General features: G+C 43.3%; 1 protein-coding gene across 2 annotated transcripts in view; it reads right to left on the reverse strand.

Annotated features, from left to right (window-relative positions):
- Positions 1-3,591: 3,591 nt before the first annotated feature.
- LOC123770548 (methylthioribose-1-phosphate isomerase) overlaps positions 3,592-23,108 on the reverse strand; it is a 177,077-nt gene continuing 157,560 nt past the window's right edge. For both annotated transcript variants that reach the window (XM_069301891.1, XM_045762558.2), the window contains exon 7: positions 3,592-3,917. The gene's annotated coding sequence lies outside the window, so the exon portion shown is untranslated. The remainder of the gene's footprint in view (positions 3,918-23,108) is intronic.

Below are 23,108 nucleotides of genomic sequence, written 5' to 3' on the forward strand. Positions count from 1 at the left end.
AGGGAAGCAGGGGCCAAAGAAACCTCCATCGCAGGAACAGGGGGCGCAATCACTGAAATGGGAGGGGAAGAAGCAACAGAGCCAGAAGTAGGGGCTGAGGAAGAAAGCGAAGCCTTCTTACCCGCCGGGGAGGAGGAAGGAGAGGAGCCAGGCTTACGCTTCTGACTCAAAGAGACCGGTGTCCCAGCAACGTAAAACTACGTACCAGGCAACGGATTCCAGTGTCTCAACAGGAGAAGCTGAACGAGAGCACACACGACGGCCGTTAGGAGAGCGATGGACATCTGCCTGCACCAACAGGCGGCGGGGAGAGCCAATAGATGGAGGAAGAGGATGGGAAGGAGGATCGGAGGGAGACGAGGAAGAAGACACAGGAGACACAACAGACCGGGTAGAAAGAAGGGGAACCCCAGACAGAGGACCAGGAGGGGGACCCTTCGGGACAGAACTCAAAGGAACAGAGGAGGGGGCAGTGGGCGTATCAGGGTCCAAGGCCCGGAAACGGTTGGGAGTCTGAGGAAGGAGGGAAGGACGAGGAGAGGAAGAGTGCAACACGCGAGCATAAGAGACGTTAGCATAAGGCGGGAGCCGGCGAACCTGGCGCCTCGCCTCAGGAAAAGATAAACGCTCCCGGTGCTTCAAGTTGAGGACGGCCGCCTCAAGCTTGTAATGGATACACGCACGGGAGAAGGTAGGATGGGCCTCACCGCAGTTGAGGCAGCGACCTTGGGGAGAAGTGCACTCCGACTTAGAGTGACCTTCACCCCCACACAAAGGACAGAGAGAGACAGTCCCAGAGCAGTGGAGGGCACCATGCCCAAACCTCCAGCACTTGTTACAAAGTCGAGGGGAAGGAATATACTCCTGGACAGAGCACCTAGCACCAGCAAGAATGACAGAGGATGGAAGGGTCCTACCATCAAAGGTGATCTTCACAACACGAAGGGGTTGACGGCGAAGACCACAAGGGGGACGAGTAAACGAGTCAACCTGGAGGACAGAATGGCCTTGGGCATCAAGGATATGCCGAATATCGTCGTGGCAATCCTGCAAATTCTGAACACCGGTTGCAACATGGGGCGGGAGGAGAATAGTGCCAACACTGGCATTCATCTGAACATTCTTGGAGACCTGAACAGGGATCTCGCCAAGGCAAGACAAGGCTGCCAAGCAGGAAGCTGCATCCTGAATAACGAGCAGCAACGACATGTGTACCGAGACGAGTGGGGTTGAAAGTAACGGACGCATCCACGGAATCTACAAGATGCTGATGGAGGGAGAAATCGTCAGGAAGCGCAGAATCAAGAGGGAGGAGATCAAAGTATTTGGCCCATGAAGCGGGACCAAACAAGGCCTTAATTGCGGCAGTACGGGAAGGAATCGAGCGAGTGTGGCAGGGGCGCGAACGGCGTTGAGAACCCCCAGAGAGAGAGGGGTTAAAAGGTGCAGTAGTCACAACGAGAGACTTAGCCGCACCAGGGGACGAAGTGGTCATTACTGGGGGCTGGAGGCTCGACCCAACCACAGAGGAGAGAGGGGAGCTGGGGGAAGAAGTCAGGACGGTCAAAGGAGGAGCAAGGTCGGGGCTCAACGCAGCAGGAGCTACAGAGCCCGGTCTTCCAATACAGGCCGACTCGGGGGCTTGGTCGCCCACCCCACGAGCCTGAGAGGGTACAACGGAAGCATTTATCGACATAGAGACGAAGAGAAAGAAATTCATCCACAAATGTGCCCCCATACCCACCATGGAGCCACAATTAGAGGCAGGACACCCAACAGGAAGCTATCGCCGATCATGCCAGGGCCCCCTAGGGGTGCGTCGTGAGTATACGCCCCATAAACGCCACCTTAAGAACCGTCAGTCCATCGAGATCGGGTTCAGCGACGAAAGGGGGATTGACAATAAAAGGTTCCCCTCGCTCGAGACGTCGGGTACAACAGTTCTACGGGTGCAAGAGTATGCCTCCTCAAGCACCCAGGCGTCAAAATAAAAGAAGTCCAAAGAAAGATCCAAAACAAGCAAACGGTCGGCAGGAAACGACAAGCAGATAGGAGAAGAGGGGGGAGAAAAACGAAACAGAAGGAAAAGGAAAAGGTGCTCAGCAAAATTGGAGAGGGCGGCAGCAGGAGCACAAGGCTAGAAAAGGACAGAGGACTGTCCCAAGGAGCATCACACTCCGGCAGCCGCCCACCAAGCACCCCTCACGGCATCAACGAGCTGAGCGGGGAGGGGGTTGTGTCCTTAAATGAGCATGCGGATGCTGCCGCTAAGGAAGCCATCTGCACCCATCTCATCTCCCGTAAAGGTATTCCTTATTCCAACTTTTACACAGTTATTCATTCCTCCATTCTTACCCGTTGACAGGGTCGTTGGTGTTCTGTTACTGGTAACAAACTGTGTGCTCGTAAGAGTAGTGTATCCCCGTGGCCTTCCTCCTACCACGGTAACTGGCGGTGGGAAACGGTTCTGGCGAGGTTACATATTAGCCATTCACATTTAACTCATGGGCACTTAACATGTTGATACAGGAATGTTTCTAGGATGAGGTTTACAAATCTACATGTCCAAAAGTCCTCTGTTCTAGCTTCATATGCCTCCCAGTCTATGGATTTTAAGCCGAAGTCGCCAACTACCAACAGTTGTAATCTATTTTTATCCGCTCACGCTATAATCTCTCCCATTACTGTTATGAGGCTCTCTCGTTTATTTTCCTGACAAAGGGAGAGTGGGGTCAAGTCACATGATAAGTTTACTGTAGTTTGGGGTTAGCAGTGATAAACCTCTGTCCATTTTCTGTGTTGGGGAAGAATTTTATTTGACCTTAGGATTAATATTTTCCAATTTGTTTAGTATTTTTATGGTCTCTAACCCTGCCCTGTTCTGTGTAGTTTGTAGTGGTTGTTAGTCCTGAGATCCTCAGCTATTAGTTATGGAATGATTGTTTTCATAATCATATTGCATATATTCTATGAATAATTCACAAATTGTATTTGAAGTAATTATCAAAACAAGGCACTATGCTGGGAAGTAATTATCAAAGAAGGCACCAAGCTGGGAAGGCTATGTAGCACCATCCAATGTGTGGTATAATCAGAGGGCACTAAATATCACTGAGGATGCCAATGTGAGAATAGAAACACATAAGGTGAACGATATCAAAAGTATTTGATTCACCAAGAATTCTATTAAGGGACAAGTGACAGCAGGGGGCGGTCGGAAAACAAGACACGCTCGTCCTGGAAGTCAGGACATTCAACAAGGATATGCACAACTGTAAGAGGGACAATGCAGTTAGGACAATAAGGAGTAGGACGGCGCTCCATTAAGTGTCCGTGAGTTAAGCGCGTATGGCCAATACGCAACCTTGCCACAGCCGTTTTCCACCTCCGACTAAGCTGAGAAGATCTTTGTTTTATTACGTGTTGAAAACCTTGTGCATAATTTGTAGTTTTGCAATAATGTACAGGATATAATACTTTTTAATACAAATTTATTCTATCTTTATCAAGTGTCTTTAAGCAAATGCAGTAATGATACATTAATTGACTATAAGTACTGATATGAAGGGACAGGTAATGAGAAGACTGTCATATAATTAAAACTTTATTAAATCTAATCATTGTAATGGCAATTTTTTTTGTATGTTGGCACTACAGTACACGAGGCTTATTATGAATTTTAAAATCTGTACATATGCTTTCTTTTATGTACAATATAGACAAATCATTCACCTTATTCTCTAGCACTATTAACTTACTCCATGTTTGAGCTAATACGCTAAATTATTGACATATTTCAATAGCAAGACTCTACATGTTACAACAAGTCATGCCAGAATACTGGGATTAGTTTCTTCTTAGCTTACAGGAACTACAATTTCTGATGAATTTGCTAGTTTTGACACCCACTGAAACACCTGCAATTAGGAAAAAGAAAATATAGCTGGGGCAACTAAACTCTAGAATACTGTATGTACAGACATGCAAAACTTTAACATATGTAGTAACTATAGTAAGAAGCAATATACTTGCTTCATATTCTCATTAGCTTCAATGTAGATAATTAGAGGTGCCTGTTAATTCCACAACTTATTCCTAAAGAATGCCACTTTCCAGGAAATTCTACATTAATCCTAGGTCCAGTAATTACAATACCTCTTCCCAAGTGGACAACCAATTACAATTAATATCGTAGGAGGAACTAGACGAGTGTTACAGTGCTGCTGGTGAATGTTACTTGGTGTTGAAGACCTGTGGTATCTCTTGAGCATCTGTACTGAATTGCTATTGGAGTTAATTGACTACAATCTGCTGTCATCAACCCATTCTCCTAATCAAACATTACATTTGGACGTACACTACCTAAGGCCAAGAATTGTCATACTAGAAAATGGTACCAGCTGGCAAAATTGAGATACTGTCCCACTTTCTGTTTAGGGTCCTCTGGTAAGTTAGGATAAGGGCACTTTAGTACAACAGTTTCTTGACAATGGGAAACCTTAGGATGGGCTGCTGTCAAAGGCTTATATTTCAAGCTTTTCCTCACCTTGGCCAAACTGACCAACATTTAGCAAGTTGGGAAGAGACATTAATTGTAATTAGTGCACCTAAGATAAATGTAGAACTTCCTGGAAAGTGGAGTTCCTTAAGGATAAGTTAAGTGGGATTAACAGGCACCTCTATTTAAATGCATTGAAGCTAATGAGAATATGGAGCAAGTTTATAACTTCTTGACCCCTAAGCTGCTCTGGACTATTTGGGTTTTGACACCCACAGGTGCATAAAAAACAGTGTTGAATGTAATGAAATGTCATTTTCTGGGTGAGACCCAGAGGCTCCCTGGAGCTATCCAGCCTGATATTGTTAATGTCAGACTATGGCATCAGTCATGTGTATGGAGTTCTTAGGCCTACCGGAGACCACAAGCCAGAACCTGGCTGTGAGAGTATGGTCTCTCAAGATTCTCCCACAGCTAACTTGGATGGATCATTGCAGTGCACAATGCACCGATCTTGTGCACAGGGCGTTATCTCTGTTAACCCTGGAGGTAATCTGTCAAGTTGGGTGTCCCCCAGGATGTCCACATAACCAGGAATACACATATAATACGGAGGCCGTCGTATGTCCAAGGGTAAATTAGATACAGAGGAATTAAGCATTCATGCCATGGAGTCAGTGAGTACACAGAAGGTACAGGCGTGGTAGAGAGGAGCCCGTGAGGCGGGGAGATAAGCTCTGACCTCTGGGGTCAGCCTCAACCGGCGCGATGGAGAAAAACAACTGTGACGTGGTCATGACGTGTTCATGACGTCACCTGTGCTATCGATCATGTATCGATCAGTATCATTGGTTTCCGCCTTTTTTGACCAATCGCCTTTTTGCAACGCGATTGGTCAATTGTAGATCTAGTGTTTGTGCCCCTCAAGGAGCCTTGCATCCCCTTGCCACAGCATTCTAGTGGGGAAGTCTGTACTTTGTGGACGTGTCCTATTCTACCGGCCAATAGATAGACAGAAGAAACCGTCTATTCCTCACCATCAAGTAAGTAATTATCAAAAGAAGGCACCAAACTGGGAAGGCTATATAGCATCATCAAATGTGCGGAATAATCAGAGGGCGTTAAATATCACCAAGAATGCCAATACGAGGACAGAAATACATAAGGCAAACGATGTCAAAAGTATCCGATTCACCAAGAATTCTATCGAGGGACAAGTGACCACGAGGGGCGGTCGGAAAGCAAGACAAACGCTCGTCCTGGAAGTCAGGACATTCAACAAGGATATGCATGACGGTAAGAGGGACAATGCAATTTGGACAATAAGGTGCTGGGCGGCGCTCCATTAAGTGACCGTGAGTTAAGCGAGTATGGCCAAGGCGCAACCGCGCTAGAGCCGTTTCCCACCACCTGTTACGGTGGCAGGAGGAAAGCTATGGGGACACACAACACTTAAGAGTACGCAGTTTGTTACCAACAACCTTGCCAACGGGCAAGAATGGAGGAACGAATAACGGGATAAAAGTTGTAAAAAGGAATACCTTTACAGGAAACGGGACAAGAGCGGATAGCCTCTCTAGCGGTAGCATCTGCATGCTCATTTAAAGAAACACCAACATGGCTGGGAACCCAGCGAAACTCGGATTTAAATTTGCTAGAGATAAGAAACAGCCAATGTTCAATCTCGACGACTATGGGATGGACAGGATTAAAAGACCCGAGAGCCATGAGGGCACTACGAGAGTCAACTACAAGCACAAAGGAGGATTGACAACGAGAAAGCAGGAGATGGAGAGCATAGAGAATAGCATAAAGCTCTGCTGTGAAGATGCTAGTCTCCGAAGGGAGGCGACACATATAAGTGCGGTCAGGAAAAACAACGGAGTAGCCCGCACCGTCTGCGGACTTAGACCCATCGGTGAAGACGGAAACAGAGCGGGAGTGCGAAGAAAAGTGCTCAAGAAAAAGGCATTTCAGGACCGTAGGAAGAGTAAAAGCTTTAGAAATGTGGGTCAAGGATGTACAAAACTTCAGAAGGGGGGATCCTCCACAGGGGCAAGGAAGGAACAATATGAGGAGAAATATGAGAAAGACGAATGGAAAGAGTGACCTGTAAGTGAGATAGCCGGACAGAAAGAGGGAGGTGGTGAAGAGGAACAGTAACTACAGGAGGGGTAAGTCAAAGTACAACAGAGGTGAGAGAAAGGATGTTGCAAGGACCTCCCCAGATAGCGAAGACAGTAGAGATCACGTCAGTCCGGGAGAGAAAGGAAACTAGTGTCAACATACAAGCTGAGGGCGGGAGTCGAACGAAAGGCACCAGAGCTGAGGCGCAACCCAGCATGGTGCAAAGCATCAAGACGGCGAAGAGTAGAAGGAGAAGCGGACAAGTAAGCAGGGCAACCATAATCGAGTTTAGACAGGATGAGTGAGGAATGTAGGGAGAGGAGTGTACGCCTATCCGCCCCCCAAGAATTATGTGACAAAACCTTAAGGAGGGAAAGGGCCGTAGAGCATTCATCGCGGAGGTATGAGATATGGGCTGACCAAGACAAACGAGTGTCAAAGAATAACCCCAGAAGCTTAGTGGAATCCTTGTACACAAGGGGATGTCTGTAAAGAGACAAAGAGGGATGAAGAATGACACGCTTCCGAGTAAAAGTCATAGAACAAGTCTTAGATGCAGAGAACTTTCAGCCATGATCAGTGGCCCAAGACGACATGACATCAATCGCAAGTTGAAACTGCCATTGAAGGAGAGGCGAATCAATACCCCGACAGCAATGGGTAAGATCGTCTACGTAGAGAGCGGACAAGACGCCAGAAGGAAGGGAGGAAAGAAGACATTGAGAGCAACCAGAAAAAAAGAGTAGTGCTCAGAACACTACCTTGGGGCACACCCTCATATTGCCGAAAAGGGGCAGAGAGAGTGGTACCAAGCCTCACTCGAAAGGAACGACGAGAGAGGAAACCCTGGAGGAAGAGAGGGAGATTCTCACGAAGGCCAAAAGAATGAAGTTGGGCCAGAATATGATACCGCCAAGTAGTGTCGTAAGCCTCTTCCAGGTCAAAAAGGACGGCAACAACGGAGGTCTTCGCAGCAAAAGCAGTACGAATATAGACCTCCAAGTTCACCAGGACATCTGTTGTGTTGCGGCATTTGGGAAAACCAAATTTAGAAGGTGAAAAGAGGTGATAATGCTCTAAGAACCACATCAGACGAATGTTAACCATATGTTCAAAGAGCTTACAGACACAACTTGTGAGGGCAATAGGACGGAAGTCCTTGGGGGATGACCTGAGAAACCCTGGTTTCCGAACAGGGAGAACAACAGCCTCGAGCCAGTCCTCAGGGACTGACGACAACTCCCAGACCCGATTAAAGGGATTCAGTAAATACTGAGACGAGCACGGAGGGATATGTCGAAGCATCTCATAATGAATGCCATCAGAGCCTGCCACCGTAGAACCACAGAGGGCCAGGGCAGACTGAAGTTCAGAGAGAGAGAGAGAAGGGATCATTATAGGGAAGTCTGAGATGGGGTACAGAAATCTGAAGGACGAGATTCAAGAGGAGGCTTACGAAGAAGGAAGGAATGGGGGAGATGAAAACCAGAGCTAATAGACGAAAAGTGGGAACCCAATTCAGTCGCGACCTGCAACGGGTCCGCCACAAGAGTACCCCGAGTTGAAGGACCGGTGAGACATCGGGAACGAACTTACCCGCTATCTTGCGGATACGTTTCCAGATCAATGGTAGAGGAGTATCGGACGTGATGGTGGAGACATAAGACATCTAACATGCACGTTAGCCGTACAGATGATCCTATGGGCCACCGCACTCGCCTTCCGAAACAAAAAAGATTCAGACGTCTGCCGGCGACGCTTTCTCTTCCAGGCTGCACGCTTACAGCAGACAGCTCGAGCACAGTCCACATTCCACCAGGGAACGCACTTTCGCGTACCCCGAGAGGAAGAGCAAGGAATAGAGCGGAGGGCAGCGTCGAAGAAGGTGTCATAAAAAAGGCAACCCGTTCTCGCAAATTCGTAAAGTCAATATTGACTTATTAACTACGTGCATAGGTGATATACTAAACATAATAGATACCCTTAAAAAGATTCATAGAAAACACCGACCTTACCTAACCTTGTTAGTATCTTAAGATAAGCATCTTATTGCTTCGTAATTACAATTATTACTTAACCTATACCTATTATAGGTTAGGTAATAATTGTAATTACGAAGCAATAAGATGCTTATCTTAACATACTAAGTAGGTTAGGTAAGGTCGGTGTTTTCTATGAATCTTTTTAAGGGTATCTATTATGTTAAGTATGTCACCTATGCACATATTTAATAAGTCAATATTGACTTATTAAATTTGCGAGAACGGGTTGGAAAAAGGAGGAGGGCGCGAGGGAGAGGCAGAATGGAAAGGTCGGAGAGAGCAGCACGGAGAGTAAATAGGTTCCAGTCAGCCTTGGCAAACTGCCACCTAGGGAAAGAGAGGGGAGGGTGAAGAGAAAAAAAGGTAAAAAGGATGGAGAAATGGTCAATGCCATGGCAGTCATCAAGAACCCGCCATGTGAAATCCAAGTAAAGAGACAATGAGCAGAGAGAAAGATCAAGTCAGGAAAGGGTGGGAGTCAGAGTCTAAATGAGTGGGGTCACCAGAATTCAGAAGAGACAGGGAAGAAAAGAGGATGAACGGCTCGAGAAGGAGACCCCGGGTGTTTGTCAGAACATCATCCCAGAGGGAATGTCGACAACTGAAATCACCCAGCAGGAGCACAGGCTCTAGCAAGGAGTCCAGGAGGAGTTTAAGATCGGGAAGAGAAAGCTGGACATTTGGGGGAATATAAATGGAACAAACCGTGCACCATTTAGGCACAGACACATGCAGCAGAACATTGGAGAGGCGACGGAAAAAGTAAGGGGATGAAGGGAACATCAGATCGAATCGAGAGAGCAGAAGAGGAATGGACCCCAACAAAAGCTGGGGAAGGGGGGGGAGAGAAAGGAATAGCCACGGAAACGACCAGTACGAACACCAAGCATTGGCTCCTGGAGACAGACACAAAGGGGTGAAAACTGTGAAATCAGAAGTTGGAGTTCATGGAAATTGGCATAATATCCACAAAAATTCCATTGAAGAATAGACATCAACAAAAAGAGCAAGGACAGCAACAGAGAACAATGAAGAAACAAACGTTAAAAAGGAACACAGCATGCCAAAAAGGGGCAGGATCAAGATCAGGGTCAGCAAAGTCAGGGTTAGGGGGCATGGGTAAACTGAGTAAGGATGGAGGGAAGGGAGCAGGAGGACAGACCAGAGGCAGACAAGCAGGGTCCAGAGGAGGAGAAGACAACCGAGGGTCAAGGATAGCAGGAGGAAAGGGGGGGCAGAAACTGTGGAGCACACCTCAGCAAGGGCAGCAACCGAGAGGGAAACAGGAGCCAAAGGAACCTCCATAGCAGGAACAGGGGGGGCTCGACCACCAAAACGGGAGGGGATGGAGCGATAGAGTCAGAGATGGGGGGTGAGGAAGAAAGCGAAGCCTTCTTACCCACCAGGAAGGAGGAAGGAGATGAGCCAGGCTTTTGGTTCTGACTCAGAGACAGGTGTTCCAGCAACAATGTACTGGGCAACAGACTCAAGCCTCTCAACAGGAGAAGAAGAACGAGAGCGAACATTACGATGAATGCTAGGAGAGTGATGGACATCAGCCCGCACAGACAGGAAGCATGGAGAGCTAAGAGATGGAGGAGAAGGGCGGGAAAAGCATAGAGAAAATGTTATGACCTCAACTGCCCACACTTTCACGTGAAAGGCACGGAACGCTACATAAAGAGTGGCAAGCAGGATAATGAATTTGGAGAAAACTCTATAAATTTTTTATACCAGACCGGCAGAGAATTCAAAAGGAGCAGCATGGAGAATGTATGGAACTGGATGACAGATCCACTTGCATTCCAGAATTACAGATACAATTACCCACCGAAAGGGAACTACAACTACGACAGAAAACTGCCCTACAACAATCAGTACTGGTCAGAACAAACTCATTATGTCCACGAATAATGGACTTGCCGAAAAAGTCTCCCATTCAAACTATCACTAATAGAGTAACCTCATTCATCTTTGCCAACATACAAGGACTGAAAACAAGAACAAACAACAAAGTACAGTTCATAAATGGCCTCCTCACGGAGTCAAATGCAGTATTTGGAGCTTTCACAGAAACCCATGCAGGGGAATTGTTGGACAGTGAGATCTGGATTCCAGGATATAACCTATACAGGTGTGATAGGAAAATTAGGTCACATGGAGGAGTGGGTCTGTATATTAGGGAAGACCTTGTATGCTCGGAGCTCCTAAACGTTACAAATGAGGTGGTAGAGGTACTGGGATTAAAAATAGAGAAAATAAATTTAGTGATTATACTAATATACAAACCGCCAGATGCAACGGCTGAGGAATTCACAGAACAGATAAGCAAAATAGAGAATAGCCTTGATAATTTGGAGAACCCGATACCTGATATTATCTTCCTAGGTGACTTCAACTTGCCTAGTCTCAGGTGGAAAATAGCAAACAATAATATTATACCAGGAAATATATCAGGACCTAACCAACCACAGATTAGAGAACTACTTAGATTCTGTGACAAATTTTCACTCAATCAGCAGATATCGGAGCCAACGAGAAATGAAAATATTCTAGATCTGGTCTTTACGAACAATGAAGACATTATCAGAGACATTACGATATCAGATACCACATACTCAGATCACAAACTCATTGAAGTGCAAACTACCATCAATACTCAGAATAGACCTAAAACGTTGATAAAGCGAGAGGGGCTATTCAGTAAATTCAATTTTAATAATAAAAGGATAGACTGGGAGATAATAAACAGGGAACTTACAAACATTCCATGGGGAACTGTTCTAAATAATACAAGTCCTACAGAAGGAATAGAAAAACTGACTTCAGAAGCGTATCAAGTCTGTCTGAAACATGTTCCTTTGAGGAAAGCCAGAAAGAGATCTAACGTAGAAAGAGAACGCAGACGACACTATAAACGCAGGAAAAAAATAACGGAACTGGTTATGTAGACACGAATTTCCCGTCAAAGAAGGAATAATTTAAATAGGGAGATTGAAGAAATCGAGCGGAAATTGAAACACTCATATGAAACTGAAGAAAGGCAGTTAGAACAGAAAGCAATTCAGGAAATAAAGAAAAATCCAAAATATTTCTTCTCATATGCGAAATCAAAAGCAAAAACCACTGCCAGTATTGGACCTATTCGTACAAGTGAAGGTTCATACACGGAGGATGACAAAGAAATTAGTGAAATCCTAAAAAAGCAGTATGAGGACATGTTTAGCACTCCAATAAACAACATGAAGGTGGAAGATCCAGACAATTTCTTTATGCGGGATATTCAAACCCCTGTAAATATAACTGATATAAACACGAGCGCACTAAATTTTGAAAAAGAAATTGAAAACATGCCCATGCACTCGGCCCCAGGTCCAGACTCATGGAATTCAATATTTATAAAGAAATGCAAAGTGCCGGTAGCACAGGCACTCAGTATAGTGTGGAGGAAGAGCCTGGACACGGGGGAGATACCAGATGCACTTAAAGTAGCAGACATTGCCCCTCTACACAAGGGAGGGAGCAAAGCATTGGCAAAAAATTATAGACCAGTTGCACTAACATCGCACATCATAAAAGTATTTGAGAGAGTGATTAGGAGTCAGGTCACCAATTTCATGGAGACCAATGACCTTCACAACCCAGGCCAACATGGATTTCGAGCGGGAAGATCGTGCCTCTCACAGCTACTTGAGCACTACAACAAAGTCACTGAGGCATTAGAAGAGAAACAGAATGCTGATGTGATATACACGGACTTCGCAAAGGCTTTCGATAAATGTGACCATGGCGTGATAGCACACAAAATGAAGTCAATGGGAATAACCGGTAAAGTAGGACGCTGGATACTCAGTTTTCTGTCAAACAGGACTCAGCGAGTAACTGTCAACCATATAAAATCTAGTCCAAGTGCAGTGAAAAGCTCTGTACCTCAGGGTACAGTCCTTGCACCGCTGCTTTTCCTTATTCTCATATCAGATATAGACAAAAATACAAGTCACAGCTTCGTATCATCCTTTGCAGATGACACAAAAATCAGTATGAAAATTACCTCGGCTGAGGACATTGAAAAACTTCAAGCTGATATTAACAAAGTTTTCGACTGGGCATCAGAAAATAACATGATGTTTAACAGTGATAAATTCCAGGTACTCAGGTACGGTAAAAATGAGGACCTTAAACATAATACAGAGTACAAAACACAATCAAATGTACCCATAGTAGGAAAACAGCATGTAAAGGATTTGGGAATAATAATGTCTGACGACCTAACATTTAAGGAGCATAACCAAGCAAATATTGCGACAGCCAGAAAAATGATAGGATGGATTACGAGAACTTTCAAATCCAGGGATCCCATCACAATGGTTGTACAATGTCTTGAGTACTGCTCAGTACTCACTTCCCCCTTCAGAGCAGGAGAGATTGCTGAAATAGAGGGAATACAGAGAACATATACGGCACGCATAGATGCAATAAAGCACCTAAATTATTGGGATCGTCTCAAAGCCCTCCAAATGTACTCACTAGAAAGAAGACGAGAGAGATATCAAATAATATACACCTGGAAGATACTGGAGGGCCAAGTACCAAATCTACACAGTAAAATAACAACGTACTGGAGTGAACGACATGGAAGAAAATGTAGAATAGAACCAATGAAGAGCAGAGGTGCCATAGGCACAATCAGAGAACACTGTATAAACATCAGAGGTCCGCGGTTGTTCAACGTCCTCCCAGCAAGCATAAGAAATATTGCCGGAACAACCGTGGACATTTTCAAGAGGAAACTAGATTTATTCCTCCAAGGAGTGCCGGACCAACCGGGCTGTGGTGGGTATGTGGGCCTGCGGGCCGCTCCAAGCAACAGCCTGGTGGACCAAACTCTCACAAGTCGAGCCTGGCCTCGGGCCGGGCTTGGGGAGTAGAAGAACTCCCAGAACCCCATCAACCAGGTATCAACCAGGTATCAACCAGGGAAGGAAGATCGCGGAAAGATGAGAAAGAAGACACAGGAGACATGACAGACTCGGTAGAAAGAAGGGGAACCCCAGAGAACTATAGGAGGTTACCCTTTGGAATAGAACAGAAAGGAACTGGGGAGGAGGCGGTGGGAGTGTCTGGGTCTAAGGCATGGAAACGGTTGTGAGACTGAGGAAGGTGGGAAGGACGAGGAGATGAAGAGCGCAACATGCAAGCATAAGAAACGCCAGCGAAAGGGAGGAGGCTGTGAACTTGGCGCCTCGCCTCAGGAAAAGACAAACGTTCCCGGTGCTGCAAGTTGAGGACGGCTGCCTCAAGCTTGTAATGTATACACGTGCGGGAGAAGGTAGGGTGGGCCGCACTGCAATTGAGGCAGCGAGCCTGGGGAGAAGTTCACTCCGACTTAGAGAGACCTTCGTCAACCAAACAAGGGACAGAGAGAGAGAGTACTGGAGCATCGGAGGGCGTCATGCCCAAACTTCCAGCACCTATTACAGAGCCGAAGGGAGGGAATGTGCTCCTGAACGAAGCACCTGTCACCAGCAAGAATGATAGAGCAGAAGGGTCCGATCATCAAAGGTAATTTTCACAACCCAAAGGGGCTGACGGCGACGACCATGAAAGGGACGAGTAAATGTGTCCACCTGGAGGACAGAATGGCCCTGGGCTTCATGGCTATGCTTGATATCTTCGTGGCAGTCATTTAGATTCCTAACACCGATCGCAACATGGTGCAGGAGGAGAAGAGTGCCAACGACACTGGCGCTTAACCAAGTGTTCCTGGAGACCCAAACAGGGGGCCTCGCCAATGCAGGATAAGGCACCCGAACGGGTAGTTGCATCCTGAGGAGCAGCAGCAACGACATGCGAACCGAGACGGATGGGGTTGAAAGTAACAAGAGGCATCCATGGATTCAACAAGGTGCCAATGGAGGGAAAAATCATCAGGAGGAATAGAATCAAAATGATGGAGGTCAAAGTACTTAGTCCACGTAAGAGGACCAAACAAGGCGTGGTACGAATAAGTATGGGAAGTGATCGTGTGAGAGCGGCTGCGGCAGGGATGGCATTGAGAACCCCCAGAGAGGGGATACCACAGAGGAGGGAGGGGAGCCGAGGGGAGTAGTCAGGAGGGTCAGAGGAGGAGCTAAGTCTGGGCTTAATGTAGCAGGGGCTACTGAGCCCGGTCTTCATCCCACGAACCCAGGAAGTCAAAAAGTGGAACACGAGTCATCAGCATGGAAACGAGAGGGAAGACTTTCATTCACGAATGTGTCCCCCACACCCACCACGGAGGCACAATTAGAGGACAGGATACCCAACAAGAGACATGTTGCCGGTCTTGCCAGGGTCCCCTAGGGGTGCGTCGTGAGTATACTCCCCACAAATGCCACCTTAAGAACCGTCAGTCCGTCTAGATCGGGTTCAGTGACGAAAGGAGGATTGACAATAAAAGTGTCCCTTCGCTCACGATGCCGGGTACCATTGTTCTACAGGTGAGAGAGTATGCCTCCGCAAATACCCAGACATCAAAACAAATGAAGGCCGAAAAAATAATCAAGACAGGCAAAAGGTCAGCGGGAAATGACAAAGGAGAAGAGGGGGAGAAAAACGAAACATAAGGAAAAGTTAAAGTTATCCGGCATAATTCGAGAGGACAGCAGCAGCAGGAGAATAAGGCTACAAAAGGACAGAGGACTGTCCCATGGAGCATCACACTCCGGCAGCCAGAGTGGTCCACACACTTGAACAACTGAGTTTCCATGACTTTCGTTCACTGATTTGTGGCACACGTATCTTTGTAAATTAATTTAAAGACTGAAGCTTGTTTAGCTAGCTACATGTGGTAAAATCTCCTTATAGACATTTTCTGTGATGAAACAAGATGAGTGAGGGTGGACAGATAAGGGAATACTGTACTGTAAACCTCACTTGGTTTTCCTTCCTTTGAGTTGCCATAGTTCAGTGACTCATGACTTTGAAAGTTTCAGATTAATAAATCATTTCTAAAACCAGTGTTTTAATAGCTTTATATTATCCTAATTAATCTAAAATAAATAAAACCTAAAATATACTGTAATATGATAGGCATCAGCTATTTGAGAAATTATTTATGATATTGGAACAACAACTCCATCGTGACGCAACCCATCCTCCGAATTGACAGTACGATTTAATACTAAGTGTAATAAGTACACTTTCTTACTGTAATAAGCAGTGCATAATTGCACTTACGGGGCTGTTACATTGACCCAACTCCCTCCCCCGCTTTAATTTTTCTCGTTTTCTGTTAAGTCACTCAGAATTTTAGGATGACGTTTTCAATTTCGATTTGCAATACACAAGTTTTAAATATCAGGAATTTCTTTTTCAGGTTTATTAAACAACATAGATTTTATGCAAAATTTTAAAATATCCTGAGTTAATTTACAATTTATTGATATATTTTAGTTTTGTTTTATTAGTTTTATAAAACTGTAATATCAATATAGCTATAAGTTAAGTACTAATTGTAATTAGGAAGCAATAAAATTATTATCTTCAAAAACTAAGACGGTTAGGTGAGGTTGTCGTTTTCTATTCAGTTTTTCAGGTAAACTCAAATATTCACAATATATTTGACAGTACGATTTAATACTAAGTGAAAATAAGTACAATTCCTAACTGCTATGAATAGTACATAATTGCACTTAATTGTCTTCTTACATTTACCACCCCATTTTTGGAGGACGGGCTGCGTGACGGGACGGGTCTAATCCTTGTACACACAGCACCATGCGTGTTTCGTTCGATTTCGTCGCCACAGTTCAGTGACCTACGGCCTCAAAATAATAAAATTAATAAATCAGTTCTAAAATAAATTTATTATACAGTACAACCTCGATTCAACGTACTATATGGGACCAACCCCAGTGCGTTGGAGCGTTGGATGGCAAGAGGTGACCTTCAGGAGGCGTTTGTGTCATTGTCTTTTTTTTCTTGTACACAATAAAAATACATTATTATATACTGTACCTATATATTATTACCCTACTAAAAAATACTGTTACATTTGTTATTTATCTTATTGTTGGAGTTATATCCAGCTTGAAGTCTCATGGAGTTGTGAATACTATACAGTAAATACGTACTTATGCTGTTAGAAGTTGCTTATCAGTTTACAACCAAAATGTTAGGTCACTTGGTAAACATTTTGATGATATAAATGCACTTCTTACAGCACTAGGTACTAAATTATCTTTCATCATTTTAACAGAAACTTGGCTAAGTAATGACTATACCCAACTCTACAATTTAGCTGGTTATAAAGCCATTCATAACTGCAGGCCTAATAAAAAAGGTGGCGGTACAGCAATATATTACAAAGATACCTTCACATGCAATAGTGTCATTAGTGATAGAGACGACTTTTGTGAATATACCTTTGCCAAGTTCTCCAGTAAATCCCTTAAATCCTCCCTGATAATCGGTGCCATCTATAGATTTCCAAATACCAACATAGCTTTATTCTCTGACAATGTAAGGAATCTTATCATAAATAACAATCTCAACAAAAATCACATCATTCTGGGAGGTGATTTCAATATTGACCTGGGTCTTCAAAACAACCCTCAAGTTGACTATTTCCGTAACAGCATGCACTCCTGTATGCTAATCCCCACAATCACCAAGCCCACCCGAGTCACTCAAACATCTGCCACTACCCTGGATCACCTAAGGACTAATATAACAGCTCCCCTTACATCTGGGGTAATTTATGACAGAACAACTGACCACTATCCTACTTTCCTCTTAGCAAACATTGACACACCACCACCAGAAACCAAAAAACTTTCATTCAAGCTACATAGTGAATCAGCTTTAGGCAATCTCTCTAATGCTCTCCACAATATTAACTGGGAATCTGAATTTAATAATTCACAGGATATAAACTCATCAACTAACCTCTTTCTCTCCAAAACTTTAAGCCTCTACAACACTCACTGTCCCCTCCTTACCAAACAAGTAACTGATAAAAGAAAAAATAACCCGTGGCTCACAAGTGGCATAATTAAATCAATCAACAAAAAACATGAATACGAAAAGAAATTTAGGAGTGGCCTAGTTTCAGTGGAAGTAGTTAAAAGGTACTCGTCAGTGCTTACCAGTATCATAAGAAAAGCAAAACTTTCATATTATGAGACTAGATTCAAAGAAGCAAAAGGTAACATGAAAAGCACATGGAATACCATCTCTAACATCCTGGGAACTAAACAACACTCCCACAACCAGATAACACTCTCTAAGGATGGCCTTACACTGTCATCTGACTTAGAAATGGCGAATGAATTTAATAGCTTCTTTTCATCGATTGGTGCTAACCTTGCAAGTAAAATCCCACAGACTCAGACACATATCAACACATATCTCTCAGGCAGCTATCCAAACTCTCTTCTCCTCTCACCAGTCAGCCCGTCAGATGTTGTGTCCATCATACACTCACTAAAAACCAAAGCTGGGAACATCAGTGAAATCCCATCCATTGTATACAAGAGCGCCTCCCATGCCCTTGCGCCACCTATAGCTCTGCTGTTCAACAAATCCCTTGAGTGTCATACCTTCCCTGATATCCTTAAAAAAGCAAGAGTAACGCCAGTTCATAAAGGAGGTAATCCGTCAGACATAAACAACTATAGACCAATATCGAACCTACCCATACTATCAAAAATATTTGAAAAAATTATCTATAAACAGCTCTACTCCTATCTCGTAAAATTCGACATTCTTAGCCCCTGTCAGTTTGGCTTCCGCTCTCAAAAGAGTACCAACGATGCAATTATTAGTCTCCTTGATTTAATTTACTCAGCTCTTGACAAAAATGAGTTTCCAATTGGACTCTTCATTGACCTGAGAAAGGCCTTTGATACTGTTAATCATGACTACCTCTTAAGTAAACTCCATCATTATGGAATCCGAGGCCATGCACTGGACTATATCCAATCCTATCTTAGTGATAGACACCAATGTGTAGCCATCAATAATATAACCTCTCCCATTCTACCAATAACTGTTGGAGTGCCACAGGGCAGCATCTTGGGACCTCTTCTTTTTCTTATATACATTAATGATCTGCCTAATGTCTCTAACATTCTGAAACCTATTTTGTTTGCTGATGATACTACCCTCACCTACTCCCACCCCAACCCACATACACTAAATGGTGTTGTTAATAATGAACTAAAAAAAAGTCCACTTATGGATGTCAACCAACAAACTAACACTTAACATAGAAAAGACCTACTACATCCTATTCGGAAGCAAATCTACAAATGCAATTTAACTTCAGATTGACAATGTAAACATTAGCAATAAAAATGATGGAAAGTTTCTTGGCATATTCCTAGACAAGAGACTCAACTTCAGTACCCACATACAACACATAACTAAGAAAGTCTCTAAAACAGTTGGTATACTCTCCAAAATCAGATATTATGTTCCTAACTCTGCTCTCATCTCTCAATATTATGCACTAATCTATCCCCATCTCAACTATGGTATCTGTGCATGGGGTTCAACCACTGCAAACCACCTCAAGTCCATCATCACCCAGCAAAAATCTGCTATCAGAATAATATCAAATTCTGCTTTCAGACAACACACAGCCCCCTTGTTTAACTCCCTAAATATGCTAAACATAATCTCACTCCACAAATTCTCTTGTGTCAACTACATTTACAAAACCCTGTTCTTAAATGCAAATCCTTGTCTGAAACTCTTCTTGGACAGATGTAATAGGACCCATTATCACCACACCAGAAATAAATATATCTTTGATATCCCCAGAGTTAAACTTAATCTGTGTAAACACTCTATGCAAATAAAGGGACCCAGTTTATGGAACTCACTCCCTATTGAATTGAAAAGCTGTCCAACTTTTACATCATTCAAAATCAATACTAAAAAGTACCTAATTTCATCTTCATAGTTTTTCACTTTTTGCCTTAAAATTGCACTGTATCAATTGCTACCCAATCTCCCAACCTTTATGTTCCCAATTTGTACATCTTTACCACTGTGATCATTCTGTTTTCTTATATGTGCTGCCAATCTGTTGTATGGTGTTTATAAATCTTGTTGATCTGTATCTTTTGCTACCCAGTCTCCCAATCTTTATGTACCCAATCTGAACATCTTTACCATTGTGATCATTGCTGTCTTATATGTGCTGTCAATCTGCTGTAAGGTGTCTATTAACCTTGTTTAAATTACTAATCAAGCTGTCAATGTAATCAATCAGAGCTTTAATATAACAATATGCTTTAATATACCTACTTATCTCTCTCATCTCATTTTTCTCTTGTAATGCATCTTTATCATTTATCAATTCTGATTGAAATTACCTACTTAAAATTATCTGCTAGATTAAGGACCTGCCCGAAACGCTGCGCGTACTAGTGGCTTTCAAGAATGTAAATACTGTACTATCCAATATATTCTCACAAACCCAATGTACCTTCTTGTATATATATAAATAAATAAATAAATAAATAGAACTATGTTGATTAAGTAGTTCTGCTGTATGTTGATTACTACAATACAGTTTATGAAAACTATTGTACACTAAAATTACTACAACTTTAATTTTAACATTATGTACACACTTAAAACTCGTGCTGGGTACAGCTGTTCTCATGCTGGGTACAGCTGTTCTCATGCTGGGTACGGCTGTGCTCGTGCTGGTTGATTTTTTGCTACTAGTTTTTGCAAAATATTGCTTCATTTTTGGCATTAATAAGGCACTATTAGTAAATCCTCAAAACATTTTGTTGTATAATAATACAGCTGTAGTCAAAAAATTTTGAATTCCACGATTATTCTTCCACCGGCGGTTAAATACTGCAATTTATTTACATCATCGGAGGTGTCCGAGAATGTGCAAGAAGCAGCACGACCATGTGGCCTAGTCGTTATTCAAACGAGCAGTTGCCATATGAGACGAATTGTCGGCGATCTGGGCAATCGTTATCCAAAATGCTCGCCATTTGAGGCGATTGTCACTCGAGGTTCTACCTTATATGTAATTACCTAAGTGTAGTTACAGGATGAGAGCTACGCTTGTGGTGTCCAGTCTCCCTAGCACTCTTTGTCATATAACGCTTTGAAGTTACTGACTGTTTTGGCCTCCACCACCTCCTCGCCTAACTTGTTCCAACCGTCTACCACTCTGTCTACAACAGTGAATTTTCTTATATTTCTCTGGCAGCTTTGTTTCGTTAGTTTAAATCTATGACCTCTTGTTCTTGAAGTTCTCAGGAATTCTTCCCTATCAATTTTATTGATTCCTGTTACTATTTTGAACGTAGTGATCATATCGCCTCTTTTTCTTCTATCTTCTAGTTTTTGCATATTTAATGCCTCTAACCTTTCCTCGTAGCTCTTGTCCTTCAGTTCTGGGAGCCACTTAAAGGCATGTCGTTGCACCTTTTCCAGTTTGTTGATGTGCTTCTTAAGATATGGGCACCATACAACCGCTGCATATTCCAGCTTTGATCTAATAAAAGTCATGAACAATTTCTTTAGTATTTCTCCATCCATGTATTTAAAAGCAATTCTGAAGTTAGAAAGTGTAGCATAGGCTCCTCGCACAATGTTCTTAATGTGGTCCTCAGGTGACAGTTTTCTATCTAGAACCACCCCTAGATCCCTTTCTTTGTCAGAATTCTTTAAAGATTTCTCACATAATTTATAGGTTGTGTGGGATCTATATTCTCCAATTCCACATTCCATAACATGGCATTTATTCAAATTAAATTCCATTTGCCAAGTGGTGCTCCATATACTTATTTTGTCCAGTTTCTTCTTGAAGGGCATGACAACTATCTAGGTTTCTTATCTTCCCTATTATCTTAGCATCATCAGCAAACATGTTCATACAATTCTGTATTCCCACTGGAAGAGCGTTTATGTAGACAATGAACATTACCGGTGCAAGAACTGAACCCTGTGGTACTCCACTCGTGACATTCCTCCAATTCAATACCTTGCCTCTGATTACGGCCCTCATTTTTCTGTAAGTTAGGAAATTTTTAATCCATATTAGAAGCTTACCTGTCACCCCTCAAATATGTTCCAGTTTCCAGAACAACCTCTTATGGGGAACTCTGTCGAAAGCCTTTTTTAGGTCCAGATAGATGCAGGCAACCCAACCATCTCTTTCCTGTAAAATCTCTGTGGCTTGATCAGAAAAACTGAGTAAGTTCGTTACACAGGATCTTCCAGATCGAAAACCATACTGTCTGATATTATATCGTTTTTCTCCAGGTGTTCTACCCATTTAGTTTTAATTATTTTTTCCAATATTTTGACTATTACACTTGTCAATGATACAGGTCCATAATTAAGGGAATCTTCCCTGCTTCCACTTTTGTAGACTGGAACTATGTTAGCCTTTTTCGACACATCAGCTACAAATCCTGTAAACAGGGATGCCTGAAAAATCAGTTGAAGTGGAAAGCTGAGCTCAGGTGCACATTCTCTCAGAACCCATGGTGAAACTCCATCTGGACCAATGGTTTTGTTCTTTCTTAGCTCCTTGAGCATTTTTTCCACTTCGTCTCTAGACACCTCTATGTGCTCTATGTTGTTCTCTGGAATTCTTATTGGTGTATGGAGGCCACTGTGCTCACACAATACCGGCTTACTTGCATAGTTCTGGTAAATAAAACATGTAGATAGGTATGTATAACATGTGTAAATAGTGTAATAAAAACAATAACAGTATGGTGAGAGGAGCAATGTTAGCGAGTAAGATGTTGGAGGGAGGGAGACTGGCTGGGTTTGGCTGCTCACACTCGCAGTGTTCTGAATGTGTTGATGGTGAATGTATATAGTGTGTGACAGTGTATAGTGTGTAAATAGATTGTATATATACATAAATTAGCATGATACATGGTAAATATGTGCAACATATGTGTACACAAGTGTCATGCACGTAACACAGTGTCTTCGGACAGTACTGATGTTTTACTGCCATAATATAGTGCACGTGTTCATTATACATAGGATTAGACCATAAAAAAAAAGTATTTGGAACTTTGCGCAAAAAATGAACATAAATATATTCCTGGGCACCCCTACTGGCCCCGAGAGCGTACGTCACGGGCGAACAGGAAATGATGACGTCACGAGCCAACTTACAGACCCCATAGCAGCCAAAGTAAGTACAAGTTTGAAATTTTTTTGACATACCCATACTGAGGGAAGGGTTTTTGACACTAAAAAAAAAAAAAAAAAAAAATTCCAGAGAATATACAGTACAACCTCGATTCAACGAATCTCCGGCTAGTTCGCACACTTTTCAGGCCGAATTTACTCACCCGGTTCGCCGAAGCGAGGGATGTTCGGATTTGCTTACAATGTCCAGACAAGAGTTCACAGACTGGTGGAAAACTTTCCCATTCTATAACAGATTACAATCA

This window comes from Procambarus clarkii, chromosome 46 (assembly GCF_040958095.1).
Source record: "Procambarus clarkii isolate CNS0578487 chromosome 46, FALCON_Pclarkii_2.0, whole genome shotgun sequence".
Lineage (NCBI taxonomy): Eukaryota > Metazoa > Arthropoda > Malacostraca > Decapoda > Cambaridae > Procambarus > Procambarus clarkii.